Here is a 27931-nt window from a genome sequence, read left to right as displayed (position 1 = left end):
CCTGGTCTGATCTGCATGCGACTCCAGTCCTATAGCAACGTGGTTGATTCTTAACTGCCCTCTGGTTAAACGAAGCAATAAATGCTGGCCGAGCCAGTGACAGCCTCATCCTGTGAATGAACAAAGAAAACAGGTAAGGTTTTGTTCCCTCTCTAGTAGGTACATCCTACAAACTGAATCTGAAACGTTCTCGTACACACTGAACAAATACCTTTCCATCCAAACCCTTAACACTACAGCACTCCAAGCCTATGTTGGTAAAGTTAAAACCCCTTATCATTGCATCCATATTATTCTTACAGATAACTGAGGTCTCCTGGTAAAATTGTGTCTCAATTCCCCGCCGACTATTGGGAGAGAGTCTATAATACAATCCCAGTCAGACGGTCATCCCTTTCTTATTTCTCAGTACCACCCAAGTAACTTGCCTGGATGTACTCCCAGGAATATCCTCCCGAAGCCCAGCTGTAATGTTATCCCTAATCAAAGACGCCACTTCCCCTGTACTGTTGCCCCCTTGCTATCGCATCTACACCCTGGAACATTAAGCTGCTAGTCCTATCCATCCCTGAGTGATCCCTCTGTAATTGCTGTAATATCCCAGTGCCATGTTCAAAACCATACCCTGAGCCCACCTGCCTGACCTGTCAGGCCTCTTGCACTGAAATAAATGCAGTGTAACTGGTCCGTCCCACTTTATTCTGTGGCTTGCTCTTGCCTGCCTTGACAGTCTAATCTGAACAGTACCAGCCTCGGACATACCTCTTTTCTCACTATCTCTTTAGGTTTATCCCAACTCCCTCACTGGTTTAATGCCTCCCGAGTGGAACTAGCAAATCTCCCTGCTCATCAGGACCCCATGCTTTCCCCTTCCTATGCCATTGGTACCAATGTACAATGTCCTCCCACTGGCTATTCTCCCCTTTGAGAATATTCTGCACCCTCTCCGAGGCATCCTTGACCTTAGCATCAGGGAGGCACCACCCCATTCTGATGTCTCACTGTCAGCTGCTTAAATGGCAGACTGTGCCCCTGACTAGAGTGTCCCCTAACACCATCGTTTGCGTGGAACTGGGTATACCTTACATTAGGTTAGAGCCAGTCTCAGTTGCAGTAACTTGGCAGTCAGTGCTATATTCCCCTGAAAGTCTATTACCCCCTACATTTTCCAAAACAGTACACTTGTTTGAGCTGGGGATAACCACTGGATATTCCTGTAGTACCGACCTACCCCTCCTAGTTTTCCTGGCGGTAACCCATCTACCTGACTGTATCTGCAGTATCCTGCAATCCTGAGACTGCCACCTATCACACCCCCTGACCCCTGTCAATTCCTCACTGCCTTTAATCACTCCTTCACCAATCCATGTGATCTGATAGGATTTGCAAACATACTTCCTGCAGACACAATCATCAGGATGATTGAAACTCTCCCTAATCTCCCCCATCCGACAGGAACAGCACACCACTCTACAACAGGCCACGTCTCCGCCTTAACAATCTACAGATCAAGACAAAGGCACAGTCTTACTGCTCGAAAAGTACCGCCCGAGAATAACTTAATGCTTATGCTTTATATTTTAAACATTTAAACAACAGACCGAAAGACATAAAAAAGAAACCCTCACCTTTCTCACTATTAATATAATAAAACCGTCTAAAATTGATGTTTCAAGAGACTGAAACTCACTGAGCTGATCCGGCTGTGAGCTCAGAGAGCGAGGTCTCTCTGAGGGCAGCTGCGAAATGTCACTGTTTGTTTCTCTTTTTTCCAAGCTGCATTTCCGAGCGGTTTATACCTTCACAGCCAGACAGCTGGGAGAGGTCACTGCTCGGTTTTATTCACAGGAGGTTGCCTTTGCTGTCCAGACCAGTATTTATTGACCACCTTTATGTGTCTTGGAGAAAGTGGTGGTGAACGGCCTCCCTGAAATGTTGCAGTCGATGGACACCACAGTGATGTTTGGACAACAATCCCCCACTAGACCCACATCCCTCTCTGTCTCTGTAATCCCCCTCCGGCTTCAGAAATTGCATGTGTGTAATTTTACCTCAAATTGTACACGGAGAATGATGGAGCTTTTTTAAAAAATAATATATTGCTAAAAAGGGAGGCAATGGCCAGATGATACTTCTTGCTAGACGAGTAAAATGAGCAATCTTCCGAGGATTACGGTTAGATGGTAGCACCATGGCTGATGGTGGCATCAGATATCAATAAAATCTCGAATGAAAAGGCTAGTGATGACCATGAAACTATTATCGACTGTTAGGAAAAAACCCATCTGGTTCATTAATGCCCTTTAGGGAAGGAACATGTTATCCTCACCCGGTCTGGCCAACATGTGACTCCAGACCCACAGCAATGTGGTTAACTACCAACTGCCCTCAGGGTAAACATCCACATCTGAGTGAATAAACAAAAAGAGATTTATATTTAAATCGCAGAGGAAAGCTTTTTTAAAAACAAAATTGTGTTTTCAAACTTTAAAACAAAATCACCTTGATCAGATGGCACTACAGACGCTGCAATAATCAGGGAGAATATAAGGAACAAATATACAGAGAGATCTCCGATATACAGTCACAACAATAAGGTTATAGTAGTAGGTGATTACGATAGTGTGAAAGGTTTGGTTGGTAAAGAATGTGTTAAATGAGTTCAAGAAATGTTCTTTATCAATATTTAAATGTTCCTATCAGGAAGCAAGCAACACCTGACCTTTTCTTGTCTGATCAGACAGGGCAAGTGACGGAAGTGATTGGACGGGAACAGTTTGGGTGAGAGGTAATTGTGGGCACCATGGAGAAATAGTTGTATAATCGATAACTACAGGTGAGCTGCCTGATGACTGGAGAGTGGCTAATGTTGTACCTTTGTTAAAGAAGGGATATAAGGAGCAGCCTAGAAACTGTAGACCTCAGTGGTGGGTAAGCCGCTGGAGGCGATTCAGAAGGATAGGACTTGCATGTATTTGGAGAGTTAAGGAATGATTAGGGACACTCAACATGGTTACTTAACAGGGTGTCTCACAGACTTGATTGAGATTTTTAAGGTAGTCACCAAGAAGATCGATGAGGGCAGAGTGGCAGACATTGTTTATTTGGACTTTAGTAAAGCCTTTAAAAAGGTTGTGCAGGGGAGACAAAGTTGTAAAGTTCGATCCCATGGGATTCAGCAAGAGCTTGCCAACTGGATACAAAATTAGCTTAACAATAGGAGACAGTAATAGTGGAGGGTTGTTTTTCACACTGGAGGCCCGTGACCAGCAGTGTTCTCTAGGAATCGGTGCTGAGTCCATTTTTGTTTGTCATGTGTGTAGATGGTTTGAATTAGAATATACAAGGCATGGTTTGTTTGTGCGTGACATCAAAAACTGTTAAGGTAGACAGTAAAAAAGGTTATCCACGAATACAGAGGGATCCTGATCAATTGGGTGAATGGGCTGAAATGTGGCAGATGGAATTTAATTTGAATAAATGTAAGATATTATACTTTAATAAAACAAACATCTCCTTTAGCCTCATTAATTAATTACACTAATTAAAAATAAGGCCTTGAGTAGGGATGTGGAACAAAGAGACCGAGGGGTTCAGGTCTTTGCAGTTTGTGTCACATGTAGACAGGGTGGTTAAGTGGGTGTTTAGCACGCTTACCTTCATTGCTCAGACCTTTAGGTATAGGAGTTGGGACACTGTCATGAGGTTATACATGATGTTGGTGAAGCCTCTTCACTGTGTTCAGTTCTTGTCCCCCTATTAGAGGAAGGATGTTATTAAATTGGAGAAGGTTCAGAAGATGTTTCCCAGGATGTTGCCATGAATGGAGGGATTGTTTTAGAAGGAGAGGATGGATAGGCTGGGATGTCTGTCACTGGAGAGCAGGAGGTTGAGGGGTGACCTTATTAGAGGTTTATAAAATCATGGAGTGTGTAGATAAGATGAATGGCTGCATGGGAGGGGGATTCAAGACACCGGTGCATACAGTTTGAGAAGAGATGACAAAGATTTTAAAAAGACATGAGCTTTTCTATTTTTGCACTTATGGGTTGAACTTCCAGAGGAAGTGGTAACTATGAATACAATTACAATACTTAAAAGATATTTGGATAAGTTCATAAATAGGAAATATTTGGAGGGATATATGCCAAGCAGAGGCAGGTGTGATTAGTTTAGGTGGAATTATAGTCGACATGGATTGGTTAAACCACAGGGTCTGTTTCCATGATATATACCTTTGAAACTCTAACTCTCGGTGTCTTCATGCTCACAACTCTCCCTATCACTGTCACCTCATGAAGCTTCACAACTCTTCCTTATCTCTGCTATCATAAGCATCTCTGTAACATCCTCCAATCACACAATCCTCCCTATCTCTGTACTCTCGATCCCCACAAATCTCTCTGCTAAGTGCATTTCTGTAATTCCAGCCTTGAGGATAGCCCATTTTTAACTCAGATTCCTGCACCCTGAGCTCCAGAATTTCCTACTAAACCTCTCTGCTCATTTGCCTCCCCAAAACATTAACCAATCATCTATCATCTATTCTAATATCAAAAAGGTATTAGATGATCGCAGCGGGCATGTGTGCTTGATGACCAATATGGATAAGATGGGGGCATTGTGTTCAACAGTTTAATACCCGAGACTGATCCCATTTTATTCCGTGTTTCTCAGTGATTCCCTCTTTTTGAAGCAGACATGAGTGAGAAGCAGTGGAGAATGTAAATGATACATGGTCTGCATAGTGAGAGGATTCCACCACCACTGGCTGTTTACCCTCCAGCTCCACAATGTCCAATAACCTATCCATGCTATCGCGGATCCTGGCACCAGGGAGGTAACATGCTATCCTCGATTCATGTCTGTGGCCACAGAAGTGCCTGTCTGTACCCCTGACTATTGAATCCCCGTTACTCTCTTTCCTCCTGTTCTGTGCAGAATCCAAAGCGGGATACAGTATCTGTTTGATAATGGGATGTACACTGGGAACTCCTGCATTTCCTTCCTGAGCCTTTTACTTGATCTGATAGTCCATTCCCTTTCCTAACTCACTGAACGTGCTGTCCATAACATCCTCAGTATTGCAGATGAGCTACAGTGAGTCCACTCACAGCTTCAGATCTGAAAAGCAGTTTCCCAGTAACTGCAGATGGGCACACTTCCTGCACATATTGTCGCCAGGGACACTGGAAGCATCCCTTATTTCCCACATTGTACAAGAGGAGAACACCGCGGATCTGAGGTCTCCTGTCACAATGTCTCTCTAGATACAGTTAGTTCTCCCATCGCGAGAACATTAATGAGCTAGCAACCTTTCTTCACTTCAAGCATGTCCATTATAATCTAAAGCCCAGACCTTTACTTAAGCTGACATGTTATACTTTAAAACCTGTTACAAAATATTCAGCAGGTATCTCATAAAAATTGACTATTCCCATTGGGAGCATGTGAATTTCTGAATGGCCTGAACTAAACCCGAGTTTCAGCATCACCTTCTCCCTATCTCACCTCATTGTTTTCACCCAACTCCAAAACACACTCACTGAGCCAAGCAGCACTCTCAGTGCAGCCCTGTCATTTTTAGTTGTCAGAATCTGGAACATTCCACCTGAAAAGATGCTGGAATTTTAGTCCATAAGGAATTTGAGTCCATAAGGAATTTTAGTGGGTAGTTTGCAGAGAACTGAAAATAAGGAGTTTACAGGTTAACATTACGAAGTGGGTGATTGGGGACTAAATCTGACAGTTCCTGCAAAGAGATGAGGTGCAATTTGGATAAATCTGTGCTCCCTCTCAGGCCAATATCTCCTTCCTCAGCTGCAGGGCCCAGAACAGAGCACACACCCAAAGGGTGATCCAGCCACAAATTTGTCCATCTCTCTGATTTTTGCTTGACAACAGTATTGAAGATATTTTCTCACAGACAGAACAGACAAACCTTTCTGTTTCCACAGTTAAATGCCAATTATATTCAGGTCCTGATGTCTCTGCTGACTGTAAAAACCTGTTTTTGAGATCCCAGTCTTAATTAATATCCCATAAAATGAATTCACACAACAAAACTCACAGTCAGTGCAGGATGAATAGTAAAGACAAATATTTATCTTGCACCTAACCTACACGTCTCTGAAAACTAGGGGCAATTTAGCTCCCAGTGCAATGGCAAAGGAGATAGGGGTTAAAGAGTGAATAATAGGTGGGGACAGAGCCCAAAGGAACATTTGGAAAGAAAAAGGACTGGATAGCGATCTGGCTGGGAGAGTGCATAGCTGTTAATGGAGGGAACAGGAACCGGTGTCTGGCAGCATCTCAGTGGATGGGATGGAAATGGTGGCTGATGTACGTTCTGTCGCAAAACAGGCCCTGAGCTTCCAGTTGCCTGCCACTTCAACACACGAGCCTGTTCCCTGGCCAACATCCCTGTCTCATACTTACTGCAATGTTCCAGGGAAGCTTCTTACAAACTGGCAGAACACTCCAGAACATACCAAATGGCTCCGTATTTCAATTACAGCAATTTCCCCTCCCATGTGGTCAACAATACCCTCCACCATATCTACTCTACTTCCCACACCTCCACCCTTGAACCCAACTACTTCAACTGCAACAAGGATAGAATCCCCCAAGTCCTCACATTCCACCCAGGTACAACACATCATCCTCCACCATTTCCACCACCTACAATCAGACCCCATCAGAGATATATTTCCCTCCCCAGTCCTTTCAGCATTCCTCAGAGACCATTCTCTCTGTGACTTCCTTGTTAGATCCACGCTCCCCACCAACCCATCCTCCACTCCCAGGCACCTTCGCTCGCCATTGCAAGAGGTGGAAAACCTGTGCCCACACCTTCCCCTCACCTCCATCCAAGACACCAAAGATCCTTCCACATTCAGCAGAGATAGTTCTTACATTCAAACACCTCACCTATTGAGTTTTTTGCTCTCGATGTGGTCTCCTCTACAGTGGGGAGACAGGACGCCAACTTGCGGAATATTTCAGGGAACATTTCTGGAACACATGCACCAAACAACCCCATTGCCCTGTGGCCGACATATTCAACGGACCCTCCCACTCCGCCAAGACATGCAGGTTCTGGGCTGCCTCCATCGCCAAATCAAGCCACCCGAAGCCTGGAGGAATAACACCTCATCGTCCGCCTTGGGACCCTTCAACCACACAGCATCAATGTTTCCTCATCTCCCCTCACCCCACCTTATCCGAGCTCCAACCCGGCACTGGCCTCTTGAACTGACCCACCTGTCCATCTTCCTTCCCCATTATCCACTCCACCCTCTCACCATTACCTCCCATCTGCATCTACCTATTGCTTTCCTAGCTCCCTTCCCCCCCCCCCAGCCCTACACACCCCCTCCTATTTATCTCTCAGCACTCTTTCCCACACCGCACATTCCTGATGAAGGGCATATACCTAAAACGTCGATTCTCCAGCTACTTGGATGCTGCCTGACCTGCTGTGCGTTTCCAGTGCCACATGTTAATGAAGCTGGAAGAACAAAACCTCATCACCCACTCGGGGACCCTTCAGCCCTTTGGCCTCAATATCAAATTCAATAATTTTAGATCCTGAACTCTCCCACGTCCTAGCATCCTAGCCCCCTACCCCACACACCAGGCCTTGTTATTACATAGCATGCTATTACACACTATCTGTGATTAGCCACTAACAGTCCCCATAAACAGCTATTCACCCTCCCCCAGCCAGATCGATATACACTCCTTTGTCCAATTTCTCCTATCTCTCTCTTTGGGCTCTATTCCCAATCACTTACTCTTTAGCCTATACCTTCTGCATAGAAACCAACATTTTTTCCTCAGTCACATCAGTTCTGAGGAAGGTTCATAGGTTCAGAAATGTTAACTCTGACTTGTCTTCACAGATGCTGCCAGACCTGCTGAGCTTTTCCAGCACTTTATGGTTGTTGTTTATCATTTCCATCATCCACAATTTTTTTCTGGTTTTTATTTAGCGGGAGCTTGTAATTCATGTCAAGCAGCCTACACCGTGTGTTTATAAACTGCCCCAGTACCCACAAACTCCATTTTTCTCCCAGTCTATGCCACTGCCATCTCACTCACTGAGTCCCCCCCTCACAGTGACACTGCGCTTGCACAGCTCATGGTCACGTGTTGGCCTGCTGGCCACACCCCTCATTCACTTCTATTGGCTGGAGGATCACGCCAACTCTCCTATTGGTCTACAGCTGCTGTCAATCACCTGGGCCCCATTATGTCATGTTGGTGGGATCCACCCATACGTGTTGGAGGCTGAAGGGTGACCTCATTGAGTTTTATAAAACCATGAGGGGCATGAATGGGATACATAGACAGGTCCAGAACGAGAGGGCATAGGTTTAAGTTGACAGGGAAAATATTTAAAAGGGACCTAAGGGGCAACTTCTGTCAATCAGAGGATGCTGCATGCATGGAATTTTCGGTCAGGACAAGTGGTGGAGCCTGGTACAATTACACCATCTGAAACGCATCTGAATGGGTATATGAATAGGAAGGGTATAGAGGGATATATGCCAAGTGCTGGCAAATAGGACTTGATTAGGTTAAGACTTCTGGTCAGCATGGACGAGTTTGACGGAAGGGTCTGTTTCTGTGCAGTACATCTCTATGGCTCGATGGCTCTGCGGTGGGAGGAGCTTCATCATTCACAGCGAATGGGCATTATCACAGAGTATAGGGGCTGGGGGCTATTCAGCCCATTTGAGCTGTACTCTCTCCCTCTGCAGATGCTGCAAATCTGTCCCAACTCCCCTCCCATCTGTCCATAGCTCTCCAAATCTTTCCTTAAAAAGTTGAATTCCAAATTTGTTTTGACAGTAACTGTTGAATCTGCATTCAGCTGTTGTTCAAACTGTTCCAGATGCTCAGAATTGACTCAGTAAAATAATCTTCACATTTTTACCTTGCATTATTTGCCAGTTACATGAATGCAGTTACTAAAAATTGTGACAAACTTTCTACTTTCCCTCTCTGTCAACTAAATATCCTGGAGACAAATCTGCTCCTGGTCGAAATCACGACAGGGGGAGGTTGAATAGGCTGGGGCTGTTTTCCCTGGAGTGTCGGAGGCTGAGGGGTGACCTCACAGAGGTACATAAAATCATGAGCGGCATGGACAGGATAATTAAGATAAATAGACAAAGTCTCCTCCCTGGAGTGGGGGCTTCCAGAACTAGAGGGCATAGGTTTAGGGTGGGAGGGGAAAGATATAAAAGAGACCTGAGGGGCAACGTTCACACGCTGAGGGTGGTACGTGCATGGAATGAGTTTCCAGAGGACGTGGTGGAGGCTAGTACAATTGCAACATTTAAAAGGCATCGAGATACGTTTATGAATAGGAAAGACTTGGAGGGATATGGACCAGGTGCTGGAAGGTGGGATAGATTGGGCTGGAATATCTGGTTGGCATGGATGGGTTGGACCGAAGGGTCTGTTTCTGTGCTGTATATCTCTGTGATGAATGACCTTTCAGCCTTTTTTTTTAAAATCCAAATAGCTAGTTCTCCCCGTATTCTATGATGTTGAACTTGCTAACCAGTCTGTTGTTATGTGGAACATTGTGTCTTCCTGAAGTCCATGTTAACGATGTCCATGCACAAAGCCATGCTGATTCTCCCCAATTATTTGCCTTTCCAATTACATGCAAATCCTGTCCCTTAGAATCCCTTCCAACAACTTGCCTGCCACTGACTTCAGGCTCACTGGTCTATAGTTCTCTGGCTTTTCCTTACCACCTTTCTCAAATAATGGCACACATCTTCTAGCACCTCACCTGTGGTTATTGATGACACAAATATCTCAGGGAGGGGCCCAACAATCACTTCCCTAGCTTCCCACAAATTTCTCGGATACATCTGATCATGTCCCAGGGATTTATCCACCTTTATCCATTTTAAGACATTCAGAGTATCCTCCTCTGTAACATGGACACTTGCCAAGTTATCACTATTTATTTGTGCAAATTCTCTAGCTTCCATATCGTGTTTCAGTAAAAACCAATGTGTAATATTCATATAGAATCTTTCCAAACTCCTGCGGTTCCATCGTCAGTCTTGTTGATCTTTGAGGGTCCCTATTCTCTGCCTGGTCACTCTTTGTCCTTAGTGTATTTCTAGAATCTCTTTGGATTCTCCTTAAACCTATTTCCCAAAGCCATCGCTTGTCCCCTTTTTGCCCTCCTAGTTTCCCTCAAGTATTCTCCTACTGTCTCTATACTCCTCCAGGGATCCACTCAAACCCAGCTGTCTGTACCTGTCATATCCCTCCTTCATTTTCTTGACCAGAGCCTCAATTTCTCTTGACAGGCAGCATTCTCTACGCCTCCCAGCCTTGCCCTTAACAGGAACATACTGTCTGTGTACTCTCATTGTCTCATTTTTACAGGCCTATGGAGGCAATGGCAGATATGGACAGAGAATCAATCATTCTCAGTAAAGAGGAAGTGTTGGGAAAGGTAACAGCCCAAAGGTAAAAGGGGCGCCTGGCCGTGATGGAATGCATCCCAGGGGCTAAAAGAGATGGCCGGGAAAATAGCAAATGTGTTCATGATAATTCGCGAAAATTTGCTGGACTCTGGGACGTATCTGACAGATTGGAAAGCTGCAAATGTGATGCCACTATTCAAAAGAAAAACACCCATTAGTTTAAGTTCTGTAGTGGGGAAAATGCTTGAACCTCTCAAGGAAGTAGTAGCGATTTATCTGGGCAGAAACTATCCCATTGAGCAGACACAGCATGGATTCATGAAAGGCAGCTCATGTTTAACGCATTTACTTGAACTATTTGAGGACATCACAAATGCGTTGGACAAGGGGGACCCGGTGGATGTGGTGTATCTGGATTTCCAGAAAGTAATCGACAAGTTGCCACATGAAAGGCTGCTGTATAAGATAAAGGCTGCACGGCGTTATGGGTAATGTATTAGCAGGGATACAGGATGGGTTAACCAACAAAAAGTAAAGAATGGGGATAAATGGGTGTTTGGATTAGTGATGGCACTACAACTGTTTACAATTTACACAAATGTTTTGGAGTTGAGGACCAAGCGTACGGTGTCAGAGTTCAGATTTGATACAAAGATGAGGTAGAGCAATGTGTGCAGAGGCCACCGTAAGTCTGCACAGGGATACAGATAGGTTGAGTGAGTGGGTAAGGATCTGGCAGATGGAGGACAATGTTGGGAAATGTGGGGTCATCCACTTTGGTTGAACTAACAGCAAACTGGATGATAAAATGGTGAAAACTTGCAGCATGCTGCTGTACAGAGGGAGTTGGGTGTCCTTCTGCATGAATCACAGGAAGTTGGTTTGCAGGTGCAGCAGGTAATTAAGGCAGTGAACGGAATATTGTGCTTCCTTGCTAGAGGGATGGTTATGCTGCAGCTGTACAGGCCACACCTGGAGTACTGTGTACAGGTTTGGTCTCCTTACTTCAGCAAGGATGTACTAGCACTGGAGGGGGTGCAGAGGAGGGTCACAAGTTTGGGCCTGGAGTTGAGAGGGTTGGAGTATGTGGAGAGATTGAGAAAACTGGTTCTATACTCATTGTAATTTAGAAGAATGGGAGGTTGGATGGGGTAAAAAAACAAAATTATGAAGGGAGTAAGTAAGATAGAAGTAGGGAGTTTATTTTCACCAGGGGTGGTTGAAACTAGAGAACATAGCGTCAAAATAAGATGGAGCAGATTTAGGACTGAGTTCAGGAGTAACTTCTTCAGCTAAAGGGTTGTGAATCTGTGGAATTCCCTGCTGAGTGAAGCAGCTGAGCTATCAACTTTATTTCCTTTAAGGCAAAAGGTAGATTTGTGAACAGGAAAGGAATTAAGGGTTATGGTGAGAGAGCAGGAATGTGGAGCGGAGGCCATGAAAAGATTAACCCTGATCTTATTGAATGGCAGAGCAGGTTTGAGGGGCCAGATGAAAGTTTTTGCCTTGTGCCATCAAAATTGACCTTTGAAAAGTTAAGTTTCTAAATTGGACAATCTGGTCTATTCTTTTCTGTAACTATTTTAAAACTAGTAGAATTATCAGAGAATCCCAGAATCCCAACAGTGTGGAATGAGACCACTCGGCCCATTACATCGATACTGACGCTCAGAGCCTCCTAACCTCCCCCTGTAACGTTGCATTTTCCAGGGCCACCCAACCTACACATCCCTGAGCACTACAGGCAATTCAGCCTGGATAATCCAATCTACCCTGCACATCTTTGGACTGTGGGAGGAAACCAGAGAACCCGGATGAAATCCACGCAGACAACCCCAATAAGGTGATCATCCCTTTCTTATTTCTCAGTTCCACCCAAATAACTTCACTGGGCGTACTCCCATGAATATCCTCCCTAAGCTCAAACATAATGCTATCCCTAATCAAAAACACTACTCCCCCTCCTCTCTTGGCCCCGTTTCTATTCTGCCTATAGCATCTATACTCTGAAACATTAAGCTGCCAGTCCTATCCATCCCTGAGCCACTTTTCTGTAATACCCATGATATCCCAGTGGCATGTTCAAAACCATACCCTAAGCCCACCTGCCTTCCCTGTCAGGCCTCTTGCATTGAAATAAATGCAGTGTAACTACTCAGTCTGACCTCATTCTCTGCTTTGCCCTTGCCTGCCTTGACTATTTGACCTCAGAACTGCACCAGCCTCAGACATACCTCTTTTCTCACTATCTATTTGCAATCACACCCACTCCCTCACTGGTTTAATGCCTCCTGAGTAGCATTAACAAATCTCCCTGCCCAGATATTAGACACCTTCCAAATCAGGTACAATCCATCCTTCTTATGCAGGTCAACTCTACTCCAGAGGAGATCACAATGATGCAAAAATGTGAATCATTTTCCCCTGCACCAGCTCCTTCCAACACCTCCTCCTCCTCTGTAATATGGACATTTTTCAAGATATCACCATTTATTTCACCACATTCTATATCTCCCATGTACTTCTTCACAGTAAACACTGATGCAAAGTACTTGTTTCCCTATCTCACCCATCGCCTGAAGCCCCACACAAAGACTGCCTTGCTGATCTCTATTTTCTCCTAGTTAGCCTTTTGTTCTTAATGTATTTACAAAAGCCCTTTGGATTATCCTTAACCCTATTCGCCAAAGCTATCTCACGTCCCCTTTTTGTCTCCTGATTTCCTTCTTAAATTATACTCCTACTGCCTTTATACTTGAAAATGTTTTGGATTGGAATAAATGCAAAATATTACATCTTGATAAAACAAACGAGGGTAGGACTGACACTCAATAAAAGTAGGACCTTGAGTAGTGATATGGGAACGAAGAGACAGAGGGCTTCACGTCTTGGAAGTTTGTGTTACATGTAGACAGGGTGGTTAAGGTGCTTAGCACACTTACCTTCATTGTTCAGACCTTTGAGTACAGGAGTTGGGACGTTATGTTGAGAACGTACAGGATATTGGAGAGGCCTCTTCTGGAATACTCTGTCCAGTTCTGGTTGTGCTGTTATAGGAAGGATATTATTAAATTGGACCAGGTTCAGGAGAGATTTACCAGCATGTTGCCATGAATGGAGGGATTGTGTTCTAAGGAGACGCTGGATAGGCTGGGAATTTTTTCCACTGCAGTGCATGAGGTTGAGGGGTGACCTTATTAGAGGTTTATAAAATCAGAAAAAGAGTGCAGATAAGGTGAATAGCCGGAGGAGAGGGGGATTCAAAACTCGGGTGCATTCATTTTGAGAAGAAATGAGAAAGGTTTGAGAAAAGACATAAGGGTTTTAAAAAAATATATACGTGTGGAATGAATTTCCAGAGGAAGTGGTAGCTGTGAATACAATTACAATATTTAAAATACATTCAGATAAGTACATAAATAGGAAATATTTGGATGGATGTGGACCAAGCGGAGGCAGGTACAATTAGTTCAGTTTGGAATTATAGTTGGCATGGACTGGTTGCACCACAGGGCCTGTTTCCTTGCTGTATAACATTATGACTCTAATCCTCACTAACTCTAAATTCCTCCATCCTCAACTCTCCTGATCACTGTCACCTCATCCAGCCTCACAACTCTTCCTTATTTATATAATTCCTCACCAGCCACAGAACGCTCCCTATCTCATGTCCTCCAGTTTCTCAAATCTCTGCTACATGTGCCTTTCTTTCGTTCCAGCCTTGAGGATGCCCTCATTCACTCCAATTGGTTGGAAGACAAACTGGTACGACCTGGTCCTCTAGTACTGCCCTCTGCCCCCTATTGGCCTGCGCTGACATCAATCATCGGGGCCCATTGTGAGGTGAGTGGTGGGATCCTCCCTCTCTCTGCCCTGGGAAGAGCTTCATCATTCACAGTGAATGGGGCAGTATCACAGAGCACAGGGGCTGGGGGCTATTCAGCCCATTGGGACTGTACTCTCTCCCTCTGGAGATGCTGCACATCTGTCCCAATTCCCTTCCCATTTGCCCATAGCCCCCCAAATCTTCCCCTAAAAAGTAAAATTCCAAATCTGTTTATGAATAACTGCTGAGTCTGTGTCCAGCTGCCAATCAGACAGTTCCAGATGCTCAGACCTTACTGAATAAAATAATGTTCACATGTTCACATATTATTTGCCAATTACCTGAAAATAGTTACTAAAATTGTGGCATTGTTCACAATTCCCTTCTCTCTGCAAATTAAATATCCAAGACACAAATTTGCAACTGGTCAAACTCACTGCTTAACCTTCTCAGCTCCAAATACAATTATCTGTGCTTCTGATAGCTCTCTACAAAAGAGGAACACATCTTATTTTCATTTATTCGTGTCATAGAGATGTACAGCACAGAAACAGACCTTTGGTCCAATTTGTCCATGCCAACTAGGAATCCTAAACTAATGGAATCCTATTCCCAGCTATTGATCCGTATCCCTCGAAACCGTTCCTATTCATGTACCCAATCAGATGCCTTTCAAATGTTGTAATTGTATCAGCCTCCACTACTTCATCTTGCTAACCAGTCTGCTTTGTGGAACATCTTTCAGTGTCCATATAGACAACGTCCACAGTCTGCCTTCATCAATCATCTTTGTCACATCTTCAAAAAAACTCAATCAAGTTAGAAAGAGAGAATTACTCACACAAAGTCATGTTGACTATCCTTAATCTTTCCTGGTCTTTCCAAATACATGTAAATCCTATCCCTCAGAATCCCTTCCAATAACTTGCCTACCACTGACTTCAGGCTGCCTGTTCTGTTGTTCCCTGGCCTTTCCTTACCACCTTTTTAAAATAACAACACCTGTCTTCCAGCACCTCACCTGTCACAAACGATGATATAAATACCTCAGGGAGGGGCACTGTTTTCCTAGCTTCCCACAAATTTCTGGGATACACCTGATCAGGACCCAGGGATTTATCCACCTTGATGCCATTTAAGACATCCAGTACCACCTCCTCTGTAACATGGACACTTTTCAAGTTATCACTGTTGTTAAGTATCAAGTTCTCCAAACTCTCCAGAAAAGAGTAGCATAGTATCTCTCCCACCTCTCGTTGTTCCATAGATGGCCTTCTTGATCTTTAAGAAGTTGTATTCTTTGTCTATTTTTTCTTTTATCCTTGATATATTTGTAGAATCGCTTTGGATTCTACTTAAACCATTTCCTAGAGATATTTCATGTTCCCTTTTTGCTCATCTGATTTCCCTTGAGTATATTCCTGTAAAAACATGAACCTTTACTCCCAATTCCTCCGCCTCTGCCATATCTGCTTCCAGGAGAAGCAATTCCACTCCAGGACATCCCAGAAAGGATTCCTATTTCAAGGACTGCATTTCCCTCCCACGTGATCAAAAATTCCCTCCAATGCATATCCTCCACATCCCGTACCTCCACCTTCCCCCCACCCTTCCAACCACAATAAGAATATAATCCACCGGTCCTCACCTGCCACCCCACGAATCTCCAGATACAGCGCATTAACCTCTGCAATTTCCACTACCTACAGTCAGACCCCACCACCAGGGATTTCTCTCCCTCCCCAGCCCTTTCTATGTTCCACAGAGACCATGGGATATTTGGTGCTGATGTGCTGCCCCATTGATACCTCAGTCACTCACCCCGCCCAATGGTCTAGTAATACTATCGCTAGATGGATAATCCAGACACCCAGATAACGTTCTGGGGCTCAGAGTTTGGATCCCGTCACAGCAGACAGTGGAATGTGAATTCAATAAAAATTTGGAAGTAAGAATCTATTAAAGACCATGGATCCATTGTTGATTGTTGCAAAAAAAAACCATGAGATTCACTAATATCCTTCAGGGAAGGAATCTGCCATCCTTACCTGGTCTGGCCAACATGTGACTCCAGACCCACAGCAACGTGGTTGAATCTTAACTGCCCCTGAGGCCCAGCCAGTGACACCCTCATCCTGTGAATGAATTAAAAAAGGTCAAGCCTTGTATACAATCATACTATTCTTACAGATAAGTGATCTGTTAGTAAATTTGCTTCTCAATTCCCGGCTGACTATTTATTTCTCAGTTCCACCTGTACAACTTGCCTGGATGTACTTCCAGAAATATCCTCCTGAAGCCCAGCCATAATGTTATCCCTCATCAAAACCACCTCACCCCCCCCCCCCCCCCCCCGCTCTGTTGCCCTCTTTCTATCCTTGCTATAGCATCTATACCTTGGAACATTAGGAATGGTTAGGACCAGCAGCTTAAGTCATACCTCTGTAATTGCTGTAATATCCCAGTGCCATGTTCAAAACCATACCCTGAGCTATCGGGCCTCCTGCATTGAAATAAATGCAGTGTAACTGCTCAGTCCTACCTCATTCTGTGCCTTGCCTTTGCCTGCCTTGACTGTTTGACGCCTGAACTGTACCAGCCTCAGACCTGGCTCTTTCCTCACTCTTTTGAGTTTACCTCCATTCCTTCACTGGTTTAATGCCTCCTGAATAGCACTAGCAACTCTTCCCTTTCAGTGCAGGTACAATCCATCCTTCTGATGGAGGTCAATTCTACCCCACAAGAGATTCGAATGATCCAACAATGTGAACTCTTCTATTCCTATGTCATTGATACCAATAAACAACAGCCTCCCCTCAAAATGGTTATTCTCCCCTTTAAGAATATTCTGCTCCCTCTCTGAGGCATCCTTGTACAAAAATTACACATTCGAATAATAAACATTACATTCATCACATCATCATAAAAGGATTACATAACACATGATGGTTTGGGGAGACCTTTTGAGAGAATGTGATGATTCAAAGGAGAAATTTTAAGCAGCAAAGGGGATTGATCTGGAATGCAATACTCACAATGCGAATATCCAGGTCCTGATGTACTGAGTAATTCAATCAGAGTTTGGCAGAACATTTACTGAGATTACCATCTGAATGTCCACCTGTAATATCCTGTAATACAAGTTTATAAAATCTGTCACTCTCAGTTCAAGTTAGAAACCCACACCATCCCCTCCTCCTGGCGCAGGATTACTGTACATAGTTACAACAGGTCATCAGGAAGGGGAATGGAGTGTTTTGTTCAGAGGGTTTTCAGTATGAGAGTTTGGAGTATATACCTGAGAGTAACGTGAGGAAGTGGTGGTGAGACCACCATATCTGGAGTAAAGTGAGCAGTTTTGGTCCCTTTAGATAAGGAAATTTGTCACTTTATTGGAGGCATTTCAGGGAAGATTCATTCGTAGAAAGTGCGGACTGCAGATGCTGGAGATCAGAGCTGAAAAATGTGTTGCTGGAAAAGCGCAGCAGGTCAGGCAGCATCCAAGCAGAAGGAGAATCAACGTTTTGGGCATAAGCTGAAGGGCTTATGCCCGAAACATTGATTCTCCTGCTCCTTGGATGCTGCCTGACTTGCTGTGCTTTTCCAGCAACACATTTTTCAGCAGGGGAGATTCACTGGGATGATCCCTGGTTTGGAGGGATTATCTTTTAAATAAAGGCTGAACAGGTTGGGACACTACTCACTGGAGTTTGGAGAAAGAGAGGTGATCTCATTGAGACAGATGGGATTCTTAAGGGGTTTGACAGGATAAATACTGAGTGGACGTTTCCGAGTGTTAATACTGAAAAGGGAGTCTGGAACCAAATTCTGGGTCAGTCGCGGAATCAAGGGTTCTGCTTCAGATTCATCAAGTTTAAGGCGACACAGAGGCAGGTAAGGGGTTTCAGTAGCAATGAAGCTGGGGTGAGGAGGAGACAAACAATGTTTAAGAGATTGGAATTCCTGGTGTTTGGGATTGTGCAGATGTCTGATCAGAAGGTCATCTTGGGGTCAGATATAACAGCAATATTGTGAAGAACGTATTTCTGCCTCAGACAGTTACCAGGGAGAGGGAGAGGCTCAGCAGTAAGAGAAAGGAATTTGGAATAACAACTGAAGGCAATGGGTTTAACCATGACAATGTTTCATTGGAGGAAACTGCAGCTAATCGAGTAGTGGGAATGTGATAAGCAGTTTGGTAACTGAGTAACAGTGGAGTAATGGAGAGGGATGGTGGGGAGGGAGAGCTGGGCAGTGTCATTGTCCATGTGAAACCTAACATGGTGCTTTTTCACAATGTCAACTCCTGGCAGTATGTAGGTGAGATACAGGAGAGAGCAAGGATAGATACTGGAGGGACACCAAATGCAAGGAATTCAGAAAGGAAAGAGACAGTGGAAATGGAGCAGGATTTTCCAAAAACCGTGAGGTCAAAAGGAAGTTTTTCAAAGAAGGGGAGAGAAGGGCATAACCAGAAAAGACAGACAGACAGAACAAGGAAAATATCTGTGAATCGGTGAGAAGGAGGAGACAGAGTGTTGGAAAGTCTGTGGTTTAGCGAGCTTTGGGTAAATTGGAAAGAGGAGCTCTGATAAGGCTTAACAAGAGACTGGAGAAAGATGTAGGTTTAGGACAAAAACCAGGAACACTACGTGAGGCAGTTTGGCTCAGTGGGCTAGTGGGAGGGAGGGAAGCAGCAGATCGGGTTATCTCAGTCATGGTGACAGGGAAACTCCATTTGCTCCTCACTCATGTTGTTGGAGGGGAGGATAGAGGAGACAGGATGATGGACAGTGTTTTACAAGAAACAAATTCAGGGTTAGTGATATTTAAAATGAGTGAACAAACCTGATGTATTTAGCTTTTATCCAGAATATTAAAACAAGCGACTGAAGTCCTGGTTCGAATCCCATCTTGGCAGATGGTAGAATCTGAATTCACGAAAAAAAAACTGGAATTACGAATCTCCTGATTTCCATGAAACCATTGTCAATGGTGAAAAAAAATCCTGCCAACCTGACAGCAGCCCAGCCAGCGACTCACTGTACTAATCACTGCAAAGTCTCAACACAGGAATGAAACTGGATGGACCATGTGGCATCTAACAAGGCACTAGAAATTACAACCACAGAATCAGCCCTCTAGATGGTGCAACGTCCTCCTCACTAATATCTAGTTTTTGGTGCCAAAATGTGGAGAGCTGTACCTCAGACTAGTCAAGAAGCAGCCTGACATAGTCATACTCACGGAATGATCCCTTACAAACAAAGACCAGACACCACCATCACCATCCTAGATATCGAGAGTGTGGTGCTGGAAAAGCACAACAGGTCAGGCAGCATCAGAGGAGGAGAATCGACGTTTTGAACCTCAGCCCTTCATCAGTCTGATCTGGTATGCTTTTCCAGCACCACACTCTCGACTCTGACCTCCAGCATCTGCAGTCTTCAATTTCTCCTAAAATCTCTGGATATGTCCTGTCCCACCGGCAGCACAGACCAGACAGAGGTGGTGGCACAGTGGTGTACAGACAGGGAGGATTCGCCCTGGGAGTCTCATGGCTCCTGCTGATTATCATGTACCGTCCTCCCTTGGCTGATGAATTACTTCTCCTTCATGTTGAACAACATTTGGAGGAAGCACTGAGGCAACAAAATGGTGTCAAACGTACTCTGGGTACAGGATTTCAATGTCCACAATCGAGACTAGCTCTGTAACAGAATTACTGACTGAGCTGGCCAGGTCCTAAAGGACATAGCTGCTCAACTGAGTCTGCAGCAGGTGGTGAGGGAACCAACAAGAGGGAAAAAAACATACTTGATCTCATTGTTATGAATTGACCAGCTGCAGATACATCTGGCCATGACAGTATCGGTAAGAACGACAATCACACGTTCCTTTTGGAGTCACAAGTCTTGGGTTAAAGTTGAGAAAACCTCCACTGTGTTGAGTGGCACTATTACCGTTCTAAATGGGACAGACTTCAAAGAGATGTAGGATCTCAAACAGCGTATCTATGAGGTACTGTGGAACATCAACAGCAGCAGAACTGTACTCCTGCACAATCTGTAATCTCATGGGGTTGTAAATCCCGCACTCACCCATCACAATGGACAGTAAAGGAGGGCATGCCATGAGCAGCACCAGGCTGACTTAAAAATGAAGTGCCAACCTGGTGAAGCTACCAAACAGGACCATCTGCCTTTCAAACAGCATCAGCAGCAAGCAACAGAACTACGTGATCCTACATCCATAGGAACAGATCGGAACTCTGCAGTTCTGCCACACCCAGTTGTGAACGGTGATGAACAATTAAACAACTCACTGGAGGAAGCATCACAGAAATTCCCACCCTTACTGATGGAGGGGCCTCACACATCCATGCACCAGATAAGATGACAGCATTTGCAGCAATCTGCATCCAGAAGTGTAAAGTGAGATGATCCATCTCAGCCTTCTCCAGTGGCTTCTAACATCACAGATGTCAGTTCGACTGAGTTTGAATAACATCAAGAAATGGTTAAGTAGTGCAAAGGCTATGATTCTGCCAACATTTTGGCAATAATACTGATAGCTTGCGCTCCAGAACTTGCCACCCACCAAGCCACGTACCGCTCCAGCACTGGCATCTACCAAAAATGCAAAACATTGCCCAGGGATGTTCAACACAAAAACACAGGGCAATCCAACCGAGGCAATTTCCCTCCAACAGTCTACACTCGATCAGCAGTAAAGTGATGGAAAATGTCATTAACGGGAAATCAATCAGCAGCTGCTCTGCAACAGTCAGCTGAGTGACACTCATTTTAGGCACCACCAGGGCCACTCAGCTCCCGATTGTGTTACCACCCTGATTCACAACCTGACAACCAGCTGAATCCCAGAGGTGAGGTGAGGGTGATAGCTCAGTCCCACTCTAACACCACTATTTCAAGCTGATTTCACCCTTGTCTCAGCTCATATACTTTCATCCACATTGTGTTATCTCTAGGCTTCATTATCCAAACTCACTCCCTGGCCAACTTCCCACATTCAACCTCCCTGTAATCTCAAGAACATCTAAATATCTGCTTGTTGATTCATCAAAAGTCTCCTATTCATAAGCAACAACATAGAGTCATGGAGATGTACAGCATGGGAACAGACCCTTCGGTCCAACCCGTCCATGCCAACCAGATATCCCAACCCAATCTAGTCTCACCTGCCAGCATGTGGCCAATATCCCTCAATTTAAATTTCTCACACTTGATTTAATTCCTGGCTGTGATAATCCCTAGCTCCCTGCACCACACACACTTTGAGACCTCAACAACCCATTTTCTTTGAGACTCCCAACCATTTGTTAATTCATTACTTCATCTGTGTGGCTGTTTCTACAGTTGCTGAAGCAGCATGGTCTGAAATTCGCAGCCAAAACCTCTCAGGTCTGCTTTCCACCTTGAAGACATCCCTCAAAACCTGCTTTTGGTCACCTGACCTAATATCTCCATCTCTGGCCTTATGTCTAAAGTTCTCAATAGTATTTTTTGTGAAATTATAAGCATGATAATAAAAATACAAACTGTTGTTGATTTGACATTATTTTCAAATCATCACTGTTGCTGTAATGAATAATCTATAATGCCACTTACCCAACCACATTGTGAGAGCACCTTCACCACACAAACTGCAGCTGTACAAGAAAGTCAAACATCACCCTCTCCACAAGCAACAGGGCTTTGGCATTAATCACTGGTATCTGTGGAAGGAGAAACACAGTTGATGTTTGAGGGAGTGCAAAATGGATTACAGGGAATGAAAATGGTGCAAAATTTGATAGTCAGAAATGAAAGGAAAATACACTTGCTTGTTGGAAAAAAGAATTCTTGACTGTCAAAAATATTCAAGAAAAAAAGTAATCTGATAATAGAGCAGCACATGGTCAGGGGCTGGGCCGCAGTGAATAACTCATTTGCAAAGGGTCTATAATAGTAATAATACAGTCGTAAACAGGTCAAAAATACACTCATGGTTCGAGACTAAGGAAGCTAGATATTGACAAAGTGGTGATGAGGGGGCCCAGAGATGAATCAGAGCAGTATTGACTGCTATGATCCCAAAGATTCTATACAACAGAAAGGCTGCACATGCGCCTGGCTGCAACTTGCCCCCTACAAAGATGGCGGCGGTGCACATGTCCAGTGAATCGTTGTCCCGAATAAAGATGGCGGCGCTCACTCAGGCCTGCAGCCGCGCTGAGGCAATTCCCCATTTACTGCAAACACGGGACTGGGACGTTCAAATTTGTGTTTTCCGACGTGCACAATTTGTTTCTAAAACCTCTCCGCTCATAGCAACACAGTTTTTCTCCCGTTTCCCTGTTTAGTTCTTTCCTTACCGTATCCTTTCTCTCCATATCTTGCCGAGCATTCATTACAGCGACTGTGCGCCGCGCGCGAGGATGATCACATGGTTTAGGATCAGTGGTGCTGGAAGAGCACAGCAATTCAGGCAGCACTGCCTGTCCTCGGATGCTGCCTGAATTGCTGTGCTCTTCCAGCACCACTGATCCAGAATCTGGTTTCCAGCATCTGCAGTCATTGTTTTTACCTCGTGATCACATGGTTTAGCTTAGCTCCGCCCATCATTCACTTTGATTGCTTGGAGGACCAACCGCCCCGCCAGGTCCTCCAACACCGCCCACCGTCCTTTCATTGGTCCGGTGCTGACATCAATCAACTTCGGGTCACTTTGTTGGCGAGAACATGCGCAGTGCGTCCTGCTTTAGCTGATATGTTGGGTAATGTGATGGGAGAGTTTACTGAGGCTAAGAATTCCCTTTGTGTGAGCTCTGCAGTAGATTTCCTTTATTCATGGAGGGAATTGCCTTCCTACTCATGACTGCATAGCTGTGATTGATGAATCAATGCCATCTGAATCAGTACATAAACACCCCATTTTCACAACATCTGAGATCTTTCGCACATTGTATAACGCTCTTCCTCGGAAACAAAAAAAACATGAAATGGAGCCTCAAGAAATCGGAGCAGGAATAGGGCATTCATCGCCTTCAGCTTGTTCCCCCATTCTATCAGATCACAGCTGGGCCAACCCAGGCCTCAACAGCTCTTTTATGCTTGATCCGCATAGCCCTCAACTGCTCAATATTTCAAAAATCTATCTGCCGTCTTTTAAAATAATTTGAGATAGAATCACAGATTCCCTACTGTGTAGAAACAGGCCCTTCAGCCCAACAAGCCAGAACAACCCTCTGAAGAGTAACCCAACCATTCCCCTCCCACATTTAACTTTCACAATTGTTTGGGCGAGAAAACTCTCGCCATTCACTGAGAGAAAAAATTCTTTACTTTTTCTAAAATGAATGTTCCCTTATGTAATGTCCCCTATTTTGAGACTTCACTGGTGCTAGAAGATCGAGTTAACATCTACCCTGTCAAGCTCCTCAGAATCTTGTTTCCATAAGATCACCCCTGCTTATCTATTCTTGATATGTCAACCCTTTCGTCCTCAAAGCAGCTAAGTGAATCTTTTTTGAATGGTCTCAGGTGTTGGTTTATCCTTTATTAAATATGGGAGCTAACATTGTATACAGTACTTTAAGTGAGGACTCAGCAAAAGCCAGTGTGGTTAACCAATCCTGAGTCCATGCTAATACATTACCCCAATACCATGAGCTCCTAAATTGTGCAATTAACTTTTATGTAGCACCTTATCATTTACATTTTTAAAATCCAAATACAGAACATCATTGGATTGCCCTTTATCAGCCCTGCTTGTTGTCTCCTCAATGAACTGTCGTAAATTTGTAAATACTGAGGTACACGTGTAAACTATGGGTACCTTGCGTCATTTTACCAAGATCTCCCTAGTTTTAACTCCATTCCCTCTGTAATAAAAGGCAGCATTTGATTTGCCTTCTCTATTACCTGCTGATCCTGTAAGCTACCTTTTTCAGATTGATCAACAAGATCTCCCACAACCTGCTTCCAGTCTGAAACCAAAGAGTGTTAACCTGACTGTAAGTCAAGAGCGTGTTGAAATGAGTGAGAAGGGATAGGTCAATAAAAAATAACTGGACCCTTAGAAACACATTTTATAAAGGAGAATGTTTTTTTGAGCCTGTTGGATTTAATTTGTTGGTGTGAGTATAAATGGCAGCATTGTAAGTGTGTAGGAGGGGTGTAGTGGTACGAGGGATATGGTGTATTTGATTTTTCAGAAGCCTTTACGCAAGTTTCAATAAGGGCTAAAGAGTAACTTAGTAGAGAATAGGGCCTCTTAAATATCAATAATGTCAGCTATGTGTGGAACCAGAGGAGAAGGGTGATATATTGGACAAAACAATCTGTCTGTATTTACTGTGGAGAAAAATATGGAAGCTCATGAACTTGGGAAAAAATATAGTGATGTCTTGTAAAGAATCCTCAACTGAGAAGAGCAAGTGTTGGAATCCTAAAACAAATAAAGCTCGATACATCCTCAGTAGCTCATTAGCTCTATGCTAGAACATTGTGGGAAGCTAGGGAAGAGATTGCAGTGTCCCGAACAGAGATATTTCTATTCTCAACAGACACAGTGAGGTACCGGAAGTCTGGAGGGAGGATAATGCTGTTCCATCACTTAAGGGTTGCAGGGAAAAGCCAGGAAATTACAGCCCAGTGATGGGGAAATTGTTGGAGGAGATTCTGAGAAAAGAGCTACATATATTTGGAAAGACAAGGTCTGATTAGAGATAGTCAGCATGGCTTTGTGAGTGGAAAACCGTGTTTCACAAACTGGATTGACTCTTTGAGGAGTTGACCAAGAGATAGATAGTCAACGTTGGCCACATGGACTTCAGCAATGCATTTAACAGAGTTTGAAGGGATGTAGAACATCTAGTCAAGAGGAAGAAGGAAGCTTATTTAAGGTTGAGGAAGCAAGGATCAGACAGGTTTCTAGAGGGTAACATGGAGCAGCACGACGGCACCGTGGTTAGCACTGCTACCTCACAGCACCACGTACTCCATTTCGATTCCAGCCTCAGGCAACTGTCTGTGTGGAGTTTGCACATTCTCCCCGTGTCTGCGTGGGTTTCCCCTAGGTATTCCAGTTTCGCCCACAGCACAAGGATGTGCATGTCAGGTGACTCAGCCATGCTAAATTACCCATAGTGTTCACGGATGTGTAGGTTTGGCGAATCAGCTGGGACAAATGGAGAGAATTAGGTTGGAAGAATGGTTCTGGTTGGGGTACAGGTTGGAGGGTTGATATGCAGGTATTGGGCCAAATGGCCTGTTTCAACACTGTAGGGATTCCCTGAAGGTAGCCAGGAAGGAACTGAGGAATGGACTTAGGACAGCTAGAAGAGGGCATGAAAAAGCATTATTGGGAAGGATTAAGAAAAACCATAAGGCATCCTCCACTTAGGTGAGGAACAAGAGCATGGCCAGAGTGAGGGTAGTGCCGATCAGGATTGTGGAGGGAACTTGTGCTTGAAGTCGGAGGAGGTAGGGGATTTCCTTAATGCATACTGTGCTTCAGTATTCACTCCTGAGAGGGGCCGTTGTTAATTGTGAGGACAGCGTGAAACAGGTTGATATTTGTGAACAGGTTGATGTTAACAATGAGGATGTGCTGAGCATTGTGTAAAACATAAGGATAGATAAGTCTATTGGACCAGACGGGATGTGTCCAAATTTACGACATGAAGTGAGGGGAGAGATTGTTGTGCACTTGGCGATGACCTTTGTGCCCTCACTGACCACTGGAGTTGTACCAGATGATTGGAGGGCGGCAAATGTTATTCCCTTGTTCAGGAAAGGGAATATGGATAACGCTGGGAATTTCAGACCTGTCAGTCTTATGTCTGTGGTGTGCAGATTATTGGAGAGGACTCTGAGACAGGATTTATAATTCCTTGGAAAACCATAGTTTAATTAGAGATTGTCAGCATGGCTTTGTAAGAGGCAGGTCATGCCTTACAAATCTTATTGAGTCCTTTGGCGATGTGACAAAACACCCTTATGGCTCATTCAGAAAGTACAGAGACATGGGATACAGGGGAACCTGTCTGTCTGGATACAGAATTCCTGGCTCATAGAAGATTGAGAGTGATAATGAATGCAAAGCATTCATCCTGGAGTTCAGTGACCAGTGGTTTTCTGCAGGGAGAGGCTACAGGACCTCTGCCCTTTGTGGTTTTATGAATGACTTGGATGTGTGAGTGGAAAAGTGGGTTAGTAAGTTCGGCAATGACACGAAGGTTGGTGGAATGGCTCATAGTGTGGAGGGCTATTGTAGGTTGCAACTGGGCAATGACAGCATGCAGAGCTGGGCTGAGAAGTGGCAGATGGAGTTGAATCTGCAAAAATGTGAAGTCATTCATTTTGGAAGACTGAATTTGAATGCATAATGCAGGGTTAAAGGTAGGATCCTTGGCAGTGTGGAGGAACAGAAGGATCTTGGGTTCCAAGTCCCTAGATCCCTCAATGTAGCCACCCAAGCTGATAGGCTTGTTAAGGAGGAATATATTGTGCTAGATTTCATTAGCTGGAGGATTGAGTTTTAAAGCCGTGAAATTATGATGCAGCTCTATAGAGCCCTGGTTAGATTCCACTTGGAATATTGTGTTCAGTTCAGGTTCCCTCATTACATGATGGATGTGGAAGCTTGAGAGAGGGTAAAGAGGAGATTTAACAGGATGCTGCCTATACTGGAGAACATGTCTTATGAAGAAAGCTTGAGAGAGCTAGGGCTTTTCTCATTGGAGTGAAGAAGGCTGAGGGGTGACTTGGTAGAGGTGAACACGAGAGAGTGAATAGTGAGAGCCATTTTTTACCCTTACATAAATAGCTATTATAAGGGGGTATAATTTTCAGGTGATTCTCGGATGGCTAAGGGGAGATTTCAGAGGTAGGTTCGTTACATATAGAGTGGTGGGTGAGTGGAATGCTCTGCCAGTGGTGGCAGTAAAATTAGATGCATTCGGGACATTTAATATACTTCTGGATAGGCACATGGATGATAATAAAATGAAGGGTATGTAGGTTAGTTTGATCATACAGTCGGATAAAGGGTTGGCATGGCATCAAGGCCGAAGGGTCTTGTGCTGTACTGTTCTGTTCTGTGTTCTGTGCCTGTATGATAAACTGGGTAATAAGCTCAGATCAATGTAAAAGAATATGGCATTCAGGAGGAGCGAGGGAACTGGATACAAAATTGGACTTGATGGTAGGAGACAGCGGGTGATGAGAGACATTTTGTTTTTTTTGACTGGAGGCATGTGACAAGCGGTGTAGTGGGCCCACTATTGTTTGTCGTTTGGATAAGTGGTTTGGATGGGAATATTGGTTTTGTGGTAAGTAAGTTTTCTGGATGGCACTGAAGTTGCTGGCAAAGTGGACAGTGAAGAAGGTTATCTGTGGTTCAACAGGATAAACAGTACTTCTGGAATAGTGGCCTGAAGAATAGCAGATGGAGTTTAATTAGATAAATGTGAAGTGTTCCATTTTGGTGAAGCAAATCAGGGTGGGACTGGTACGGTTAATGTTCGGGCCCTGGGTAATGTTGTCCGTCAGATACCCAGGGACGCAGGTACACAGTTCTTTCGAAAGTGGTGTCACAGGTAGACAGGCTGGTGAAATAGGCGTTTGGGATGGTT

At 44.3% G+C, this 27931-nt stretch overlaps 1 long non-coding RNA gene across 5 annotated transcripts; it reads right to left on the bottom strand.

Moving 5' to 3' along the window:
* Positions 1-22791, bottom strand: LOC148138580 (uncharacterized). 5 transcript variants are annotated; one of them, XR_015753972.1, is made up of 9 exons: positions 22667-22791; positions 21921-22027; positions 19138-19220; positions 17325-17420; positions 16338-16424; positions 13406-13510; positions 3658-3756; positions 2330-2407; positions 1-110 (listed from the first exon to the last, which is right to left on the bottom strand). It is a non-coding gene; the product is annotated as an uncharacterized LOC148138580 (long non-coding RNA). The 5 variants fall into 5 exon arrangements; XR_015753969.1 differs by lacking the exon at positions 13406-13510; XR_015753971.1 differs by lacking the exons at positions 2330-2407; positions 13406-13510 and adding an exon at positions 1396-1501 and having other exon boundaries at positions 8-110.
* Between the last annotated feature and the right edge of the window lie 5140 nt (positions 22792-27931).

This window comes from Chiloscyllium plagiosum, unplaced genomic scaffold, assembly GCF_037043375.1.
Source record: "Chiloscyllium plagiosum isolate Xiang-an unplaced genomic scaffold, Cpla_swu_hap1 HiC_scaffold_40, whole genome shotgun sequence".
Lineage (NCBI taxonomy): Eukaryota > Metazoa > Chordata > Chondrichthyes > Orectolobiformes > Hemiscylliidae > Chiloscyllium > Chiloscyllium plagiosum.
The sequence above is the reverse complement of the archived record's forward strand: the minus strand, read 5'-3'. Positions and strand labels throughout refer to the sequence as shown.